A 17,291-nucleotide genomic window follows, 5' to 3' on the forward strand; every position below is an offset into this window, starting at 1 on the left:
CAATGAAATGACAAAGGGTCTGTGCAGGGGGGCTGGGCTGCTGGGTTTGGGGGCGAGGCGCCACACCCCCTGAGAATAAAGCCCGCGCTGCGCTCTCGGAGAACCAGGCACGAGTGAGCGAACCACACAAAGAATATATTTCGCGACGAAACAGCGCCCTACAGGAAGAAAGTGCCCGCACTCGGAGCGTGAGCCGAAGCGCGACTTTTTGGCGCTCTTTAGGAGCAGCGAGAGGGAGGAGGAGGCCAGAGAGTACCGGGTGGGCGCGGGAGCCAAGGCGGCCCGCGGCCGTATTCCCGCCCGTCCCGCAGCGGCGCGCCGAGCCAGGTGAGGTTCGCGGCGGCACAGGCGACGCGGGGCGCGCCACGCTACCTGGCCGGTCGGGGCGGGGCGGGGTCGGGCGGCAGGTCGCGTGCGCCGCTTCCGAGTCCGGCGCTCCGGATGCCCGCGCGCAGCTCCGCTGGCCGGCGGAGTTTCGCGGGAGTTCCGTTTTGGCGCCCAAAGGCCCCTAGCCGGCGGCGTTTCCCTCCGTGTGCCGCGTGTGTCCGGCGCGGGACGCACGGAGCCTCGGGGGCCCGGGCTGCCCGGGGTCGACAGGGCTCCGCAAGGGAACGTCTGGCGTCCGGCGGAGGGTACTGGCCCGGGCGGAGGGCACGCCTTTGGCGATTGCTGGGCGGGGTTGGGACCGGGGTTGCCATGGCAGTTGCGAGCCCGGGCGGGAGCCCCACGCCCGGCCGCCGCGAGGGAGCTGGGGCGCTCCGAGGTGTGCTCCGAGTGGACTGAACCAAGAGCTTGGGAGGAGCGGGGAGGGCCGGCCGGGGGCCCCGTCCCTTCCCCCCACAGCCCGCCAGCCAGGCCCGGGAAGGGGCCCCGAGGAGCCCAGAAAAGAAAATATTCTGGGCCCTGGAACCGAAAGGAGTCTTGCAAAAGCACGAAGGGGCCCAGGGGGCAGAAGAGAGAGGGGGGACCGTCGCCTCCGTCCTAGAGTCCGCGTGCGCTTGTCTGTAGACTTGACATTTTATATCCCAGAGCCGCCGACTTGGAGCCGGGTTGCAAGTCCCAGCCCTGAAGTTCTGGAGGTGGGGCGGGCTTTAATTTGCTTATATCTAATGATTTCAGGAATCTCGCTTTAAAATGGCGGCATTCAGTATGCACCCCTGCTAAAGGCTCTCCCGGCACCGGGGCCACCTCGCGCAGCGCTGCTTTTGCTTCTGCCGCTAACAGATGGCATGTGCCGCTGCCGCTGCCCCTGCTGCTGCCGCTGAGATCAGGGCCCCTTAGCCCCTGGGTTTGTGCTAACAGCGTAAGGTAAGGCTGGAGATGATTTGGGATTTGTAACAGTGGCGGCCTTCCTAGGACCCCGAGGAAATAATGCCTCTTAAACTTCATTTTACAAAATAGCAAATAGAAGGAAAAGTCATCCTGCAACTTTGTTGCGATTTTAGAGCTTTGATCATTTTTTTCCTCCTTTCCTCCTCCTCCTCCTTTTTCTTCTTCCTCTTCCTCCTCCTCCTCCTCCCCTTCCTTCTTCCTTTTTTCTACTTTCTTCTCTATCTCTTTTTAATTTAAAGGAAATTCTTGCATGGCATATCAGCAGCAAATGCTTTTTAACAACTAATTTCCCCGTTTTCACGCGATATCGTGAGCAGTGCCACAGCTCCCTTGCAGAACCTTGTCTCTGCCCGCCCGGAGTCAACACATTTGGATAGCTCGCTTTTGCTACTGGAGTTTGAAGAGCATGAGGGTAGATTTTAGGAGACTATTAAATAGAGAACTTTCGTTTTTAACAGTCACACAATAAGCTTTTATGGTAAGAAAACGAAATTAAACCCAGACGAGTAGTGAAAGTTGACGTTTAAGTGATTCATTGTTGTAATTTCGTAATTAGGGTAGTAGACCTACTGTGTGTTTTTCTGACCACTCTTGATTGATTGATACGTAAATAGAACAGATAAACTTTTTGTGGCTCTAATTAATGTGTTTTACAGGAATGGTTTTCTCCTAGATGTTCTTACATCACTGTAAATTGAGCTGGGATCCCCACAGCCTCTCCATATTCGCGTGTACACTTCATGGGAAAGCATCAATTAAAACAAAACTTGCAAGATTTAATTTTGAAATGATTGGTACTTTTTTATTAAGCGGACTCTGCTTTAGTCAATAAACGTTTGAGTCATTACTGATACAATGTTTGGAAAACAGACTGTTGGTATGTGGGAATAACTTAACATCCATGCTTCATACAACTTATCTAAATTGTTTTTTCTTTCCCCTCTGATGAAAGGTTTATTGACAACTAGGCTTGTCAGGCACCTCGGATTTTACCTCATTATATTCCTATTTTCTACTTGGCCCATGAAAATCTAGTCCTGAATGTTTAACTACTTTTTAAAGTAATTTTTAACTTGTTTCTTATGTGTAATATCTTTGGTGGATGCTTTCATATTTACCAAAACTTCTTCAAACATAGCCTAAAATGGGCTTTTGCCCACAGCTCAGCTGATAATATTCTATCGCTGTTCGCTTCTTCTCCCAAAGCAGTAGAAACTACTTGGTTGGCAGACACTCCTGCTGCTAAATTTAGTAAGTGTAGGGAAAGGGAGAAAGATATTGTTTTGCATTTATTAAAGCATGATGTCCTTTTCTGCCCAGGTGCTGTAGTCTACCTAGAAACAAACAATCAAACTGTTTACTATGGAATTTACTATACAACAAATTTTCAGCAGTTTTTCATATTATCCTTGAGAGAAGTATGTGGGGCAATTCATTTCTTCATGTCTAAAGTGAGAGTTCCTGCAGGTACAGCAATAAACACTTGTATTTTGGTAAAGAGAGGATGAGAAAAAACAATGGATCCCATTTTTAGTGATTGCAGACTTAGATCCCAGTTCAGGGCAGCTTGCTTCTGGATGTGCTGCCTTGCTGCTAAAAGACTGGACCAAATGCATCCTTAAAAAAAAAGTGAAAATACTAGGCCTTGAGGCCAGAATAGACAAACTGGGGGAGATTTTGCCAGTTACCATTCTGCTGCCTCATACAGTGATGAGATTGGAGACCTTATATGAAAACATAAGTGAAGGAGTTTGTTAAAAAAAAAAAAAAAAGTTTTGAGAGATAATTGATGTAGTGCTGGGCTACAAGTGATGACTGCGTGTTTTGCTCTACTTCTAAGGGCTACTTCATTTCTCTAATTTCCTTTGCTACTTTAAGCAATCGTAATGACTCCCAGGACTATTATAAAGTACCTTTTTTCTTCAACTGTCCACTTCGGGCATTTCACAACAGCTGCTTTTTATGATTATCAGCTGGTAGCAAAGTACCTTTAATATTCTCTTGCACCTACCCTCTACCTAAATAATGCTTTGCACAAAGTAGGTGCTTAATAAATGCTGCATTAAAAAGAAAAATGAATCGCTTATAAACTCACAGCGGAATAGATTTTGGGTACAGCTTTTAATTTAAGCAGAAGGCATTTTTGTGCACTCACAAGAACCTAAACATTCAAAAATTAGTATGTACATTTGCCTAGTTGCCTACATCGTATGTGCAGGCAACTCAGTGAGTTCTCTTGGCTCTCACTGTACTTCCAGGCACGTGTGTACTTCATCTTTTTGACTAGTAGGTGTATTATGTATCCAGCTTCACTGTGATACTTCCCAGTAATCACAGTGGCTTGGGAATAAAAAAGGTTTTGTCTTTTGAGTGACTGTATAGTACATATAGCACATGCTGGAACAGTGACAGCCTCTTGACTGTTGTGCAGATGTTGACAATATAGTTTAGTAGAGTTTTGTTCTTCACCCAGCTGCCTTTATGTGTGAGGGAGGAGGAGAGTGAATGGAGTGAAAAGCTCTAAAATGATGAAGATTTCTGTTGATAACATTTTACTTTTATTCTGCTTATAGTACAATAAATTGAGGAAGGTGGCAGAATTTTTCTGTTTTGAAATAAATAATGTTGTCTGATAGGCTTACAAATAGGGATTGGGGCATAGCCGACAGTACATAAGTTATAGTACGTTTTTGACAAGTAATTTGATCCTGTAATTAAACTTAGATAATGGTCACTGCCATGTTAACACTATCAAGTGTCTGTAAGAACATGAAGGCGACACTCACCTTTACTTCATCAAGGTTTTTCCATGCTGTTGAGTTTTCTTATGGCAATGTCTACTAGGCAGAACAGATGGATTTTTCCCCATTGCAGATGTATGTGATGTCAAGAAAATAGAAATTAAAAGTTGTGTTTGTGGGATTTTTCTGCCTTTCTCTAGGTGTGATGTAGCTCTCACTTCAAATACAGAAAGAAACCTGAGCCTCAGCCAAAATGAGATGGATACTTTTCCTGAAAGAGAAGAAACTGTGTCTGGGAGCAAGTTGTTTAATTGTCAATTAACCAACCAGCAAACAAACATAAATTATGACTGAAAGAAAGCAATTAGATCTATAATAACGTGGGCTTTTATGTCTTACGGATACCAGATGGTTCCATGACGTTCTGTTCTTCCTTAATGGTTATCTGTTGCCTCAAGATAGCCAAATGACACTGTTGGAAAGGCAACTTTGAGAATTAGGGTAAATAAGGTATTAATTGTCTTATTGGATGTTAATAACATCCACATGACCTGAAAGGGATAAGAAAATATTTTTTTCAGATCATTCTAGTAAAACTTCAATCTTAACCCATCGTTTGGATGTGCTTGGTATTAGATTGAATGATAGTGTTTTTTAAAGATTGATGGGGAAAATAATATAATCTGGGAAGTAGGACCTTATCATTTTTATTTAAGAAATAATGGGACTTCCAAATTGTCCAGGCATACAAACACACACATACATGAGTGTGCAAATTAGTGGTCAATTTGGAACAATTTATGCAGATATACATCGCTTTCTCACTGGAAGATTATAGAAAAATACCTGTTTTTACAGCATCCGTCCAATTCTAAGAATAAAGGAAAAATCATTCACCGTAAACTATAATAAATATTTGATATAGTGATGTCTCTCTGAGGCTCAGGAAAAGAGCCAGGGCTCTGATTGTTCAACTCCAGGCAGTTAACTTTCAGAAAAAAAGATGCTTTGCTCAGAAATCAAGAGGAAGCAAGAAAAAAAGGAGGCTTGATTTAAATGTGTGTGTGTGTGTGTGTGTGTGTGTGTGTGTGTGTCTGTGTGTGTGTTCTCCCTTTGTATGTATATGGTGGTTTTCAAGAAGCCCAAGCATAGGACTCAACTAGACATGCTTCCTAAAATATTATATTGACTCTCAAGTTTTACTTGTATCAGCATTAATTTGGCTCCGAAGGAAAAGGAATGATTTGTTTTCTGATTTGAGGCAGGAGTTTGTTTTGAGCCCAGACAGTGAGTGAACTTGAAGAGCTTAGAAAGAAATGGCCTCCCATTGAGAAAAGGCAACCTGGACACAAATGCAGGGGGTTGGCAGTAGAGACTGGAGGTCATTTGATCTCTTTAAGCCATGGAAGCATCCTGGAGTCTGATAGTTTACTGGATTTTGTTTTTCCACTTAGGATCATTCAAATTAGCTTAAAATTGTTCATATTGGATTCTTAGAATCCTGAGCAGGTCTTCACATTGCCTTCAACTGGTGTGAAAAATTGAGAAAGGTTTCTTCAGGCTTACTAAGATTTCCTTGAATGTACCAGTAACTCTTCATTAAGAAGAGGTTATTGAGTCTCTTTACCTCGTATCCCCAGTGCCTAGTAAATAGTAGGTTCTCAGTAAAAGGTTGTTAAATAAATGAAAGACTATATTAATCTTTCTAACTTGTTTTTGCATGTTACAAACATTCTTCCTTGTAGCATTATTTCTGTTTTTATTGACAAAAGAAAAATCAATACCAATAAGCAGACTGAATACTAGACTGAATGACTGTTAGAGGCCACAGGAGCCACTCAAGTCCAGGGAGATGCAACAATGCCAGCTTTGGGGCTGAGACTTTGAGGACTGGCTTCTGCTACTTTTCTTTCACTTGTAGTTGCATTTCGAATACCTCCCCCACATCCAAGCGATATCAGTCTTCATTGTAAAGAAATGTTTACGTAGAAACAGTTTAACTGTTTCGCCAGGTTAAAAATAAAGAAAAAAATCAGAAATACTGTGACTCTGATGCCTCCCATCATGTATAGTTGAGGAAGTGATGAAGTTACAGACAGAATCCAGAAAGGACACTGGGAGCTGTCTCATTTTCAGTCAGATGCTAATTGCCCATTTAGAGGCTGGATTTGCATAGGTTTTTATTTACCAAGATACAGGTATGAATAGCGCCTCTTTTTCTTGTGTCCAGAAAGCAAAGTCCACACAGTAGAAGAGACAAGAGCTGTCATTTCAGATCCACCACAATCATCTTTTGTGCCCAGAGGATAATCCGTCTTTAGGTACAGTGCTTGCAATTTCTCCTTATGTGGCAGTACAAAGTAACTAAACAAGAGGTTGTGTTGGAGAGTGGGATGGGAGGGGTGATCTATTAGCGAAATGAGAGAGTGAAAGAACCAGACAGCTTGCATTTTACCTTTTGTTTTGTAGTACTCAACTTCTACACAGGAAAACAAAACAAAGCAAAAGAAAATACCCTGGAGAATATTAACTGGGCATATATCTCATGAAATAATTCCTCAGTTACTTAATTTACGAATGGGGAAAATGAGATTATCAAAATATATAATATTAAGGTGGCTGTTTTGAGGTTGGACTTATATACTATATACTCAGAACACTTTTTCTGAGTTCAATTTAAAATATGTAGTAACAAATTCAAGACCCATGGCACAGAGGTGGGGATCACATTTAACCTCTGAAAAGTAGGCGTTTGATAATGGACCAATTGGGGATGCTGTTTTGCAAAAGGGCACATTGATATTTTAAAAATTGTTTACTGTCTGTGATCCTTGGGGATCCCAAAGAAAGGATGGGGACTTTTCTTTCAGAAGTGATTTTGAGAAAAATTTAAACTCCTAAGTCCTTTATGTCAGGATTTTCCCCCAAGTAATTGGACAACATAAAGAGAAACCTTATTAGCTCACCCAGATATATGAAGTGAAGCATAATACATGTTATAGAGTTATATTTTATATTTAAGGACTTCCAAATACATAAAATCATTGGGGAGAGGTTGGGGTACCATGCCTGTGTAATCTGATATGTTTCGTAAATGCCTATAGCAGTGGCCTCAGCTGCAGACAGAGGCTGTGTCATTATGCACTCTGTTGGCTTTCTGAAGCCAGGGCCAAGGCCAGACTCAGATTGACAGGCTCCCCAAGGGAGGGCCTTTTTTGGGGAAGGACCTTGGATATCGGCAGGACTTTTTGTGGTGTACGTTATTGTTTACATTTATTAAATTTACTTTGTATTGCAAATGAAAATATACAGTCAAAATACATAAACCTATCTGGAGTTAGTGTTAAACATCTGCATCTGAGATAATTTATGAATTTGAGGCCTTAGGTAAATGGTCATCATGCCGTTTAGATATCATGACGTCAGAACCAGGGAGGAGACCAGTATGAGAAGTGAAGGGCTCCATGTCCGCCTCTAAACTTCAGTTCAGTGTAGGTCCCACTCGCCATAGAAGATGACTTGAAAATCAGTGTCACCAATCCAAATGAGGAGAAAGGGGTAATGCCTGTTGATTGACCAGAGGGAGGGTCTGGGAGTTCTTTTTACAAATTTACATGTGTATTTTTAGTTGACACTTAATAATTGTAATATTTCTGGGGTAGAGTATGATATTTCAATATGTCATACAACGTATAATGATCAAATCAGGGTATTTAGCATATCCATCACCTCAAACATTTGTCATTTCTTTGTGTTGGGAACTTTCAAAATCCTCTCTTCTAGCTACATGAAAATATAAACTGAAGTGTAGTTATTGTCACCCTACTGTGTTGTAGAACACTACAGTTTATTCCCCCTATGTAACTATAGTTTTGTGTTCATTAATCAGTCTTTGGCTATTTCCCAACCCCTACCCTTCCCAGGCTCTAGTTACCACTGTTTTACTCACTGCTTCTGTGATATCAACTCTTTCAGCTTCCACATATGAGTGAGAACATGCAGTATGTATATTTCTATGCCTGGTTTATTTCATATAACATAATGTCCTCCAGGCTCGTCCATGTTTTGGTGGGACTTTTGACTGACTCGCAAGTTGCCCCTCTACCCGATGTTTAATCCTGTCTTTCTCTGAGAGATAAACCTGGTTTTGCTGGGGAATTCATTTGGATACACCGAGATTCAGTGCGGCAACAATACCAGGGCAGAAAGCTTTTGCTTTCTTACTGAAACTCCCCCTCCAAAGCTGTTTTGTGATTGAGAAGTTGACAGGCTAGAAAGATGTGTCCTAGGGCTTGGCATTTCACAGTGTTGAAAAAAAGACAAGACTGGCTCCGTATTTTGTGAAGAATGTCATCATCATCATCACATCCTTTTAAAAGGATCTGAAATGTGATTTGATTTAGAGAACTCTCTTACATGCACATACTTTGAACTTGCACAGGTCATTTTGTGGGATGACGATAATGATGATCGTGATGAGAGAGGAACTCTAAGAAGCTAGTTTGCTGGGATATTGTAGTCTCCCGCTCTGTCACAAATCAAGACACATGAAAATTGTGTTTCTGAACATTGATCCTAAATTAACAGGAAACAGCTAAGCAATGTAAGATCTGATTCTAAATGCTTTTACAAATATGGGCTTTTATTCCAGTATTCATTAAAACGCAGGGGTTCAAGTGACTGGATCTGTAACCTGTGTTAAGTGAATGTTTTTTGGATAAAAGTTACATTTTTCACTTTCAAACCTACATCATATAATAGGCCTCCTTGTTGCCTTGTGTCTATCCCCAAAGAAATCTCTGTAATATTTTTAGCCATCTAAGAAAACAGTTCAGACAGAGGCACTCAGAAACAGTGACAACCAATGACAGGAAATGCTGGTTGCACTGGTCTCCTTCATAACTTAGTGAGGCCACAGCTGGCTGATTTGCTTTTAACTTCCTGTTTGGGGGCTATTTGAGTCAAAAGTAGCTGTGTTTTCCATATAGAGTTTTTTTTTTTTTCTTTATTCTGTAAGGCCACAATAAATCTGTCACTGGGCTGCATGTTTCATATATTTTATGAACTGTATCATGTGGTTTGAGTTTAATTTGAAAGGCAGTGCTTTTACAATCAAGGTCCCTCCCCCCCACACCCTCCCCCACACGTGCAGCTTTGTGGTCTGGGATTGCATGGCCCTTCGAAAGTTTATGGCTTTATTTACACAATAATGATTGCTGAGGAGGGCATTTCCTGCCAGCTAATGACTGGTTGGAATGACCAACAGTCCAAATCCACAGAGAGAGGACCATTCATTAAATGCCAGGAAGCGACCAGGCTGCTTTTCTCATGAAGTGGTGGGGAGAAAGTGAAACCACATTCTGCCCTTTGAAGAGCCCAGAGCACCGTGGGCCGAGCTGCGTATGGATTGGTGCCTCCTCATCCGTATGGAGAATTGAGCTGCTTTTCCTAATAAGTGACTGGATCTGGTTCCACAAATAGACTAACAGGGCCAAACTACCTCTTTCCCATAGGTTGCCAAATTGGGCCTTCGATGGGAGGGCATTTCCTATAGGTCGATGGTCCAATAGAGACTAGCCAAATAAAGTTGAGGGCCCTGAACTTGCCATTAACTGCCTACCAGATAATTCTTAACTCAGTGTTACAGCTACTTGAAAAACCTTTAAGATCACATGATTGAGTTTCCTAATTGGTTGAATAAATTGTCATTAGTAAAGTGGACAAAAACTTGAAAAGGAATGGAAAGAATGGTTTGTTTTCACGGACAGTTTAGCAGCATATAGATGTTTTACTTTGATCTACTAATATAATGAAAGTAAATAATACACATGAAGAGTGCTTTGCCTTTTGTGCAAGTACCACTGAGAGCTGTAATAGTAATCATTTAACCCATGACATTTCCAGGAAACAGTTTTGTCCTCAGTATAATTCTTGCCTGCTATAAAGCAGCTGAGGTGTGAAGAGTTTGGCATTGATTTAGAGCAAAAACAGAATAAGATCGAGGCTGGGTTCACATCCAGGAATCCCTGACTTCCTGGCCTGCCCTTCACTCCCTTAGCTTCCTAACTAAACCTTCAATTTGCTAAAAAGTTAAATGTTTATAAAAGACAAACATCTGTTCTGAGTTTTTTGGTAGGTACCTCCATATAAAGGAGGCTATGTGAAAACTTCTCCCCGCCAATATCCCTGACTCCACAACTTGGCTTGGTCCTTTACCTTGAAATTTAAGTGTCTTTCATATCTTCCAAATTTGGTGGGGGGATGGCAGGGGTGGGCTGAATCTCTGAAATAGAGGCAATCATTGACGGCCAGACACCTGCATTTCTTCATGGAACTGAGTAATCTGTCACATGCAGAACAAACCAAATATTAAGTTTCATTTTTGAGTCTGGAAAATGTCATTACATGCTTTTTAAATATTCAGTAATCCAGGGATTGCTGGTCATTAGCAGTTCACAAAAGTGAAAGGGTTTTCTGAAGTTCAAAACGTTCCACAAATAAACTGTGTACTCATTACTGTTGTTATTATTAGATGATGCCCAGAGCAGATTTAAAAACAAAAAAGTGGCTGATTAACTAAAATATATATATTTCAAAACATTATTTTAATTTTTTAGCATTTTTTAGTTTGAATGTTAAGATACACTAAAATTGCCGGGCGCGGTGGCTCAAGCCTGTAATCCCAGCACTTTGGGAGGCCGAGGCGGGTGGATCACGAGGTCGAGAGATCGAGACCATCCTGGTCAACATGGTGAAACCCCGTCTCTACTAAAAGTGCAAAAAATTAGCTGGGCATGGTGGCACGTGCCTGTAATCCCAGCTACTCAGGAGGCTGAGGCAGGAGAATTGCCTGACCCCAGGAGGCGGAGGTTGCAGTGAGCCGAGATCGCGCCATTGCACTCCAGCCTGGGTAACAAGAGCGAAACTCTGTCTCAAAAAAAAAAAAAAAAAAAAAAAAAAGATACACTAAAATTTTGCTAGCTCAGATTAAAGACAGTATTCGATTTACAAACTGATTTGTGCTAAGAGCAAACAAGGTTTTTTGTAAGTAGATTGGCCTGAATATTTACACACATTTATAATTAGCAACATAACTGTATTTATTTATGCATTTATATTTATTTTTATTTTTATTTTTGGAGATGGAGTCTCACTCTTTCGCCCAGGCTAGTATGCAGTGGTACAATCTCAGCTCATTGCAACCTCTGCCTCCCAGGTTCAAGTGATTCTCCCTCCTCAGGCTCCTGAGTAGCTGGGATTACAGGCACCCACCACCATGCCTGGCAAATTTTTGTATTTTTAGTAGAGATGGGGTTTCACCATGATGCTCAGGCTGATCTTGAACTCCTGCCTCAGGTGATCTGCCTGCCTCGGCTTCCCAAACTACTGGGATTACAGGTATGAGCCACTGCGCCTGGCCTGGACATTATCATTTTGTTTAGCAAAACCTTTCTTTATAGGTAATCTAAAATATGTATTTCAAGCTGGTTCAGGTTCAGTTATCACAATTTGAACTAGTGTTGTCAAAATTAATGTATGTTTACTCTACTGTGTTTGGATCCAACAGCATTACCTTGTGGTATTAGGAAAGTCTATTTATTCTGTCATTGTAGTTTTCAGTGGTAGGCAACAACTCATTAGTGCATAATGAAATCCATTTAGTAGGTTGTGATTAGCATTTCCATTAAACAGAATTGCATTAAATAGTAAGAAAATATCAACATGTGTCATATAGTAAGATTAGGTATTTTGCGTGAACCTATTATTTCAAATCCATGCACATATATACTGAGTTATGATGTAAATTGTGTTTCTTCCTATTTGTTGCTGTCAGAAAGGTTGAAAAGTCAGTGTTTTAGTGGATGTTATTTCTGCCTCAGAAATATTTTTCCTCTTTTTTTGAAGAGAAGATGCTCAAGGAATTCTGAGGGCTTTGGTGATGACATACCTAGGGCTGTTGGTTCAGTATCTGATAGTTACACATCTTCTTTTCAAACTGAACAGTAAGATATTGCTATAGATGTGCTATAAGATTTAATGTCCAAGGTATTTTGCAGTCCTGAAGGCAGAAACTTTATATATTATGTATTTACTAAGTGGTATTGCTAGAACATTAGGACGCTGAAAATAAAACTGTCTGGGGGAAAAAAAAAGCCGAAAAATGATGTTTAACAACAACAAAAACAAACAAAAAAAATGCCAGCTAAAAATATTGGGACAATTGAGATGCTTCGAACTGCAAAAGAATTATCCAAAAATATTAAATGTTGGAAGAAAAGCGAGCTCATTTTACTGAGTGAAATATAAAGGGCTCAAAAATTGTTTTTGATTTTCATAAATCAAAAATGGTCATACCGAGAGAGAATGTGTTCACAAGAAGGAAACAAGCTGATTGATAAATAAATATAAATGTTTATGCTGGAAAAAGCCTGTGGGTGTTTGTTTTTTCTGCAATGAACAAAGGCACACTTAAAAATGAATTTTAAAATTGTAGATGAGGCATAAGCTGAAAGTCTGTTAAATATACCTAGAATATTAATGGGAATGATTACAGAAATGAAAAGTATAGCCACATAGTCTTTCCAGTCTTTCTTTTCTTGGTGCTAATGAGTATTGAGCCTAGTAGTAGGAGCAAATAAGATTTACTCACATGAACAGATAGGAGATTAACTACTGAATGTGACCCATTAGGATATTGGAATCGTCCTTAGAAATCTGGCCAATTTGTACATATTTCTTAGAATTAAATGATTGTCAGGGGGAGGAATATATTGCCTTCCGGGGTACTATTGCATTTCCGGTAGGATCATGAGGAGTTTGTCTTCATCCTCACCCCTCCTCCATTTCCCTTCCAGTGTCATTAAATCTCTTTGTGCCTGGGACATACTGAATTCATTCCCGAAGGTCTCTTCCTGTGGATATCCTTCAGAGCCTTAAAGCACTGTTACTTCCTCAACTTTGAGGACTTGACATGCAGTAAGGCTTTGTAGATATTTGAATGTTAAACTAAAGTGACTGCTCTGAAAATAAAATGTCAGCTTTTATGAGTTAGTGACTAAACTCTGTGATTGTGAGTTTGTATCTCCCTCATCAGATATAGTACATTTAAATATTGTTAAGAATAGAAAAAGACTTACACATCTACTGATTGTGTAATTAGCAATCAATTTATGGAATCAGATGCAAAACGAATTAAGTGCCATAATAAAGAGTTACATCAGGAGTTTGAGACCAGCCTGACCAACATGGTGAAACCCTGTCTCTACTAAAAATACAAAAACCAGCCAGGTGCTGTAGTGGGTGCCTGTAATCCCAGCTACTTGGGAGGCTGAGGCAGGAGAATCGCTTGAACCTGGGAGGTGGAGGTTGCAGTGAGTGGAGATAGCACCATTGCATTCCAGCCTGGGCAACAGAGTGAGACTCCATTAAAAAAAAAAAAAAAAAAAAAAAAAAAAGACTTACATCATCACTAACAAAACCCATTATATACATTATTCTGTTCATGATGATAAAAACTAAAAAATGTTGATGGGTGAAACTGAATACATGCCCTCATCTTGGGAGTTAATGGTTTTAACTTTCTTAGTCTGATGCTGAGATCTTTAGAAAGCAGTAATACATATTTTGGGGGGTTATAGAATACCTTTGCGTTTAAGCATCTATTTCACTGTAAACATTTACAGAGTAGTATAGAGTCGGTTAAATAAGGTGTAGGAGGTTTGAGTGTGAGTTATTCAGGGTTTTCAGCTGTAGGAAGCATGTAGTTGATTGTGTGTTTTAGGCAAACAAAATTAGTCATTGTTTTGGGTGTCAGCTACCTTTTGCACGTTAGCCTTCTGGGATTTTTTGTTACGGGGTGCTTGAAAAATTAATAGTGATAAGCAAAAGCTATGTGAAAGGGAGTGCTCAAGCCAACTAAACCCCAACCTATCATTAATTTAATGCAGCATTCTAGTTTTCATCAGGCTGTCTGGGAAATATTATGACCTGTTATGTAACACACCTTCCATATTACATTTGAAACTTTAAGGTGTACACGGAATTCAAGACTTTTGACAGGTGAGTTTGTTTTGTTTCTTGTGAGCGGAAATTTTCATTGGTAGGCAATGAGACTGTGGAGGCAAACTTTCTTGTAGAATGGAGGAGGAGGAAGGAAAGAGAGAAGGAGCTGCATGGTTTGCTGGTATTTTGCTTGCAGAACCCCTTATACCACATTCCTCATTTTCATGAAATCCAAAAGAAGTTTGAAATGCTGTATTGCTGTTAGCAGAATTTTCCCTAAACTCATAAATGAGGGAAACCCCTTGGTCCCAAGAATTGCAACCATTAGCACTCTCAGGAAGCCTGCAATTATTTGGACATAAGGAAAACAAAATATATATACCTTCTATGTACTCACAATGGTTTAAAAAATAAAAATAAAAATAAATAAATAAATAAATAAATAAATAAATGTAATCATGTTGAAATAAAGCCTGACCATCTCAGATCCAGGAGAGGAGCTTTGGCTCATATTATTCCTCATGTTAGATAATCATTAAAACAGAAGAAAACAAAACCCTCTTGAAATGGCAGATTTTCAAAGTTAAAATAAGTAGGGTTTCCTTGGATCCCTGTAAAGAGACTCCTGTGAAGCACACATCCAGACTTTTGAGACTTTATACTTTTTGCTTCCTAGAGCAAGAAAGACTTAAGAAATAGGAAGTCAGAAAATACGGTAAAAAACTATGGCTTCTGCACTGTTAAGGGTCCCTTTCTGATTGGGTTAGTGCAAATAATGGTACAGAATTGAACCATGTAAGATGTTAGAGGCCTGAGACTTCCCTTGACATTTCCTTATGTTGGCAGGCCCAGGCAGTTTGACGTTGGCTCTTGTAGCACTTGGGTGGCAGGAGAAATAGTGTTTACAGCCACCTTCACTTTCAGGAATGTATTATACTTTTAAATCAATCTTAGTATCTGTAGGCAGGAGTTTATATATAGGAATAAAATTTGAACCCCCATTTTCACACCCAATAAAAATGTCCTGTAATAGGTGTTTATTCAGAGTCAACTGACATTTATTGAACAATTACTGTGTGCCAGATGCTCTGCTAGGTACTTGCATTTTGTTATGACAGTTTTTTTTGGTTATGAAATACAATTGGTTTTAGCCAGGCAAATACTTTCTTTGGCATCTAATAGATAGATAGCAGGCTAAAAATTCTATCTTCAAGTCCCTGCTAACTTTTTATATACAACACCTCCAACCCACAAGCATTGCTTTCCTGTCTTGCTTCATCATTTGGGGACCATCTAATGGCCCATGGCCTGCCTCTTCCATCCGTGAAGATATTTATTTCATTATAAATCAAGCCAACACTAATCTCTTACCCATCTTGATGTAACAAAAGACTGCTTTCACTATTTGATGGATGGTGCTACAGTAGGATAGGAGAAACAGAAGGAGAGGCTTGAGAGGTGGATGTAGAGTGAGGAGTTAGGAGTGTGAAATGATGTGTAGTTAAGTGCTAATGAAAGCCCTGTAGAAGAATCTAGAACAAAATTGGATTAAACTTGTCCAGAATGCAGAGAAAATAACAGGGTGAGATGTTGAAAATTAATCCCTCAACCCTAGGAGTGTCCAGGGCAGCCCAAGTTGAGCCACATGGGAGGAAATTTTTTGTTATAGAAGCAGAGGGCAAAGAAAGTTTCTAGAAGAAGAGAACAATCAACAGATACTGCAGGAAGTATGTAAGTTGAGGCCACTGGTTTGGGCATTGAAAAGGTTGTTGGTGACTTTGGAGAGCCAAGAAGCTGGTTTCCAGTGAGTTGAAGAGTAAATGAAAAGTTGGAAAGTGAAAGTGGTAATGATGAATTTTTGAGCTATTTGATGATGAAGGATGAGATATGTTGGGACTTCAAAAGGAAATTACATCAAGGGAAGGAAAGATTTTGTTACTAGGATAGAGATGAGATGACTTAGATGTACTTACTGGCTGATGAGAAGGAAGCAGAAGTGAATATCGGAAGTGTCTGTCAGGCATGAAATATGTTCTGAGTGGCTACCCTACTTGCCCAAGATCTCTGTTAATATGCACAGTACTAATTGTGCAGTCTGATCAAGTCATTTATGCAGAACTCTGGTGAGCCTGAACTTTGGGTCTTCTTTATTCTTTTTGCCTTAAAGGCAAAAAGGAGGATTAGGGTTGTTCATAAAAGAACTGGGATAGCTACAACCAAAAAAAAAAAAAAAAAAAAGGGGGGGGGGTGGGAGGAGGAGGGTGAAAGACAGTGGAATTTTGCCAAAATAACAGGATTATTTTTAAATGGCTTCAGAGGCAAGACAGTGCTACTGAAATAGTGAAAATGTGACTGACATCTTTTTACAGCACAGGCTCAATGAAAATGAAAGAGAGGGTTGGGAAAAGCTATAAAAAATGATAATTCAAATATAACTATTAAGGATATACTTTTACTCTATTATTTGCCTTTACACTAGGGTTCAGTGTCTTTCATAAGTTTGGAAATTTACCATAGGCATTACTTCCCATATGTTGTATCTGACAAGTTCAGTTTTTCATGGGTTTTATATTTCAACTTGTAATAAAAATAAAAATAAACCTCGGGTCTGGTTCAATTCCCCTCATTTTAATCACCCTCCCCATCTTCCCATCTAGAAGAATATATTTATTTCCCCTTTTTCAGAAGCTTATGATTATTGGTAGAAAATATCTCTACCTTCTCTACCTTAAGCTTTTAATTTAATGTCTAGGTTGATTCTAGTCAAACAAAAGGTGATGCTGCTCTGAGGTTCTGCAAATTTCTTTTTCCTCTGAAGCGGAAAATGATGAAAATTTTTCAGTGCAAATGCATTGAAAAACTTAAATCTTTGAAATTATATTGTAGAGATACTAATGATCTAAACCAGCATTTTCAAAACTGTGTTCATTTTGCCACATGTTCTAGGATAAAAAAGATTTATTAAGTGGAATGCCTTAGAATTGAGGTTGAAACAAATACCACATTCTCAGAATTAAATTGCATTAAAGCCACATTCCTAAAAATATATGTAAACATATGTATGCATATGGGGTTTTTTTTAGGTACGTGTGTGTGTGTGTGCGTGTGCGTGCATGTGTGTGTATTCCTTTAAATTTCAGCTTTTGGCTTTTTATGCTGCATTTCAAATTACTGTTGCAAACATTACTTGTTGATAAGAATTTAAGAATACTCTAT

At 40.0% G+C, this 17,291-nt stretch overlaps 1 protein-coding gene across 3 annotated transcripts in view; it reads left to right on the forward strand.

The window, feature by feature from the left end:
* Positions 1-271: 271 nt before the first annotated feature.
* MBNL3 (muscleblind like splicing regulator 3) overlaps positions 272-17,291 on the forward strand; it is a 108,314-nt gene continuing 91,294 nt past the window's right edge. Inside the window, exon 1 of one of the 3 annotated variants that reach the window (XM_074392161.1) lies at positions 272-327. The gene's annotated coding sequence lies outside the window, so the exon portion shown is untranslated. The other 2 variants (XM_074392160.1, XM_074392159.1) reach the window with 2 other exon arrangements.

This window comes from Saimiri boliviensis, chromosome X, assembly GCF_048565385.1.
Source record: "Saimiri boliviensis isolate mSaiBol1 chromosome X, mSaiBol1.pri, whole genome shotgun sequence".
In the NCBI taxonomy this organism is placed as follows: Eukaryota; Metazoa; Chordata; class Mammalia; order Primates; family Cebidae; genus Saimiri; species Saimiri boliviensis.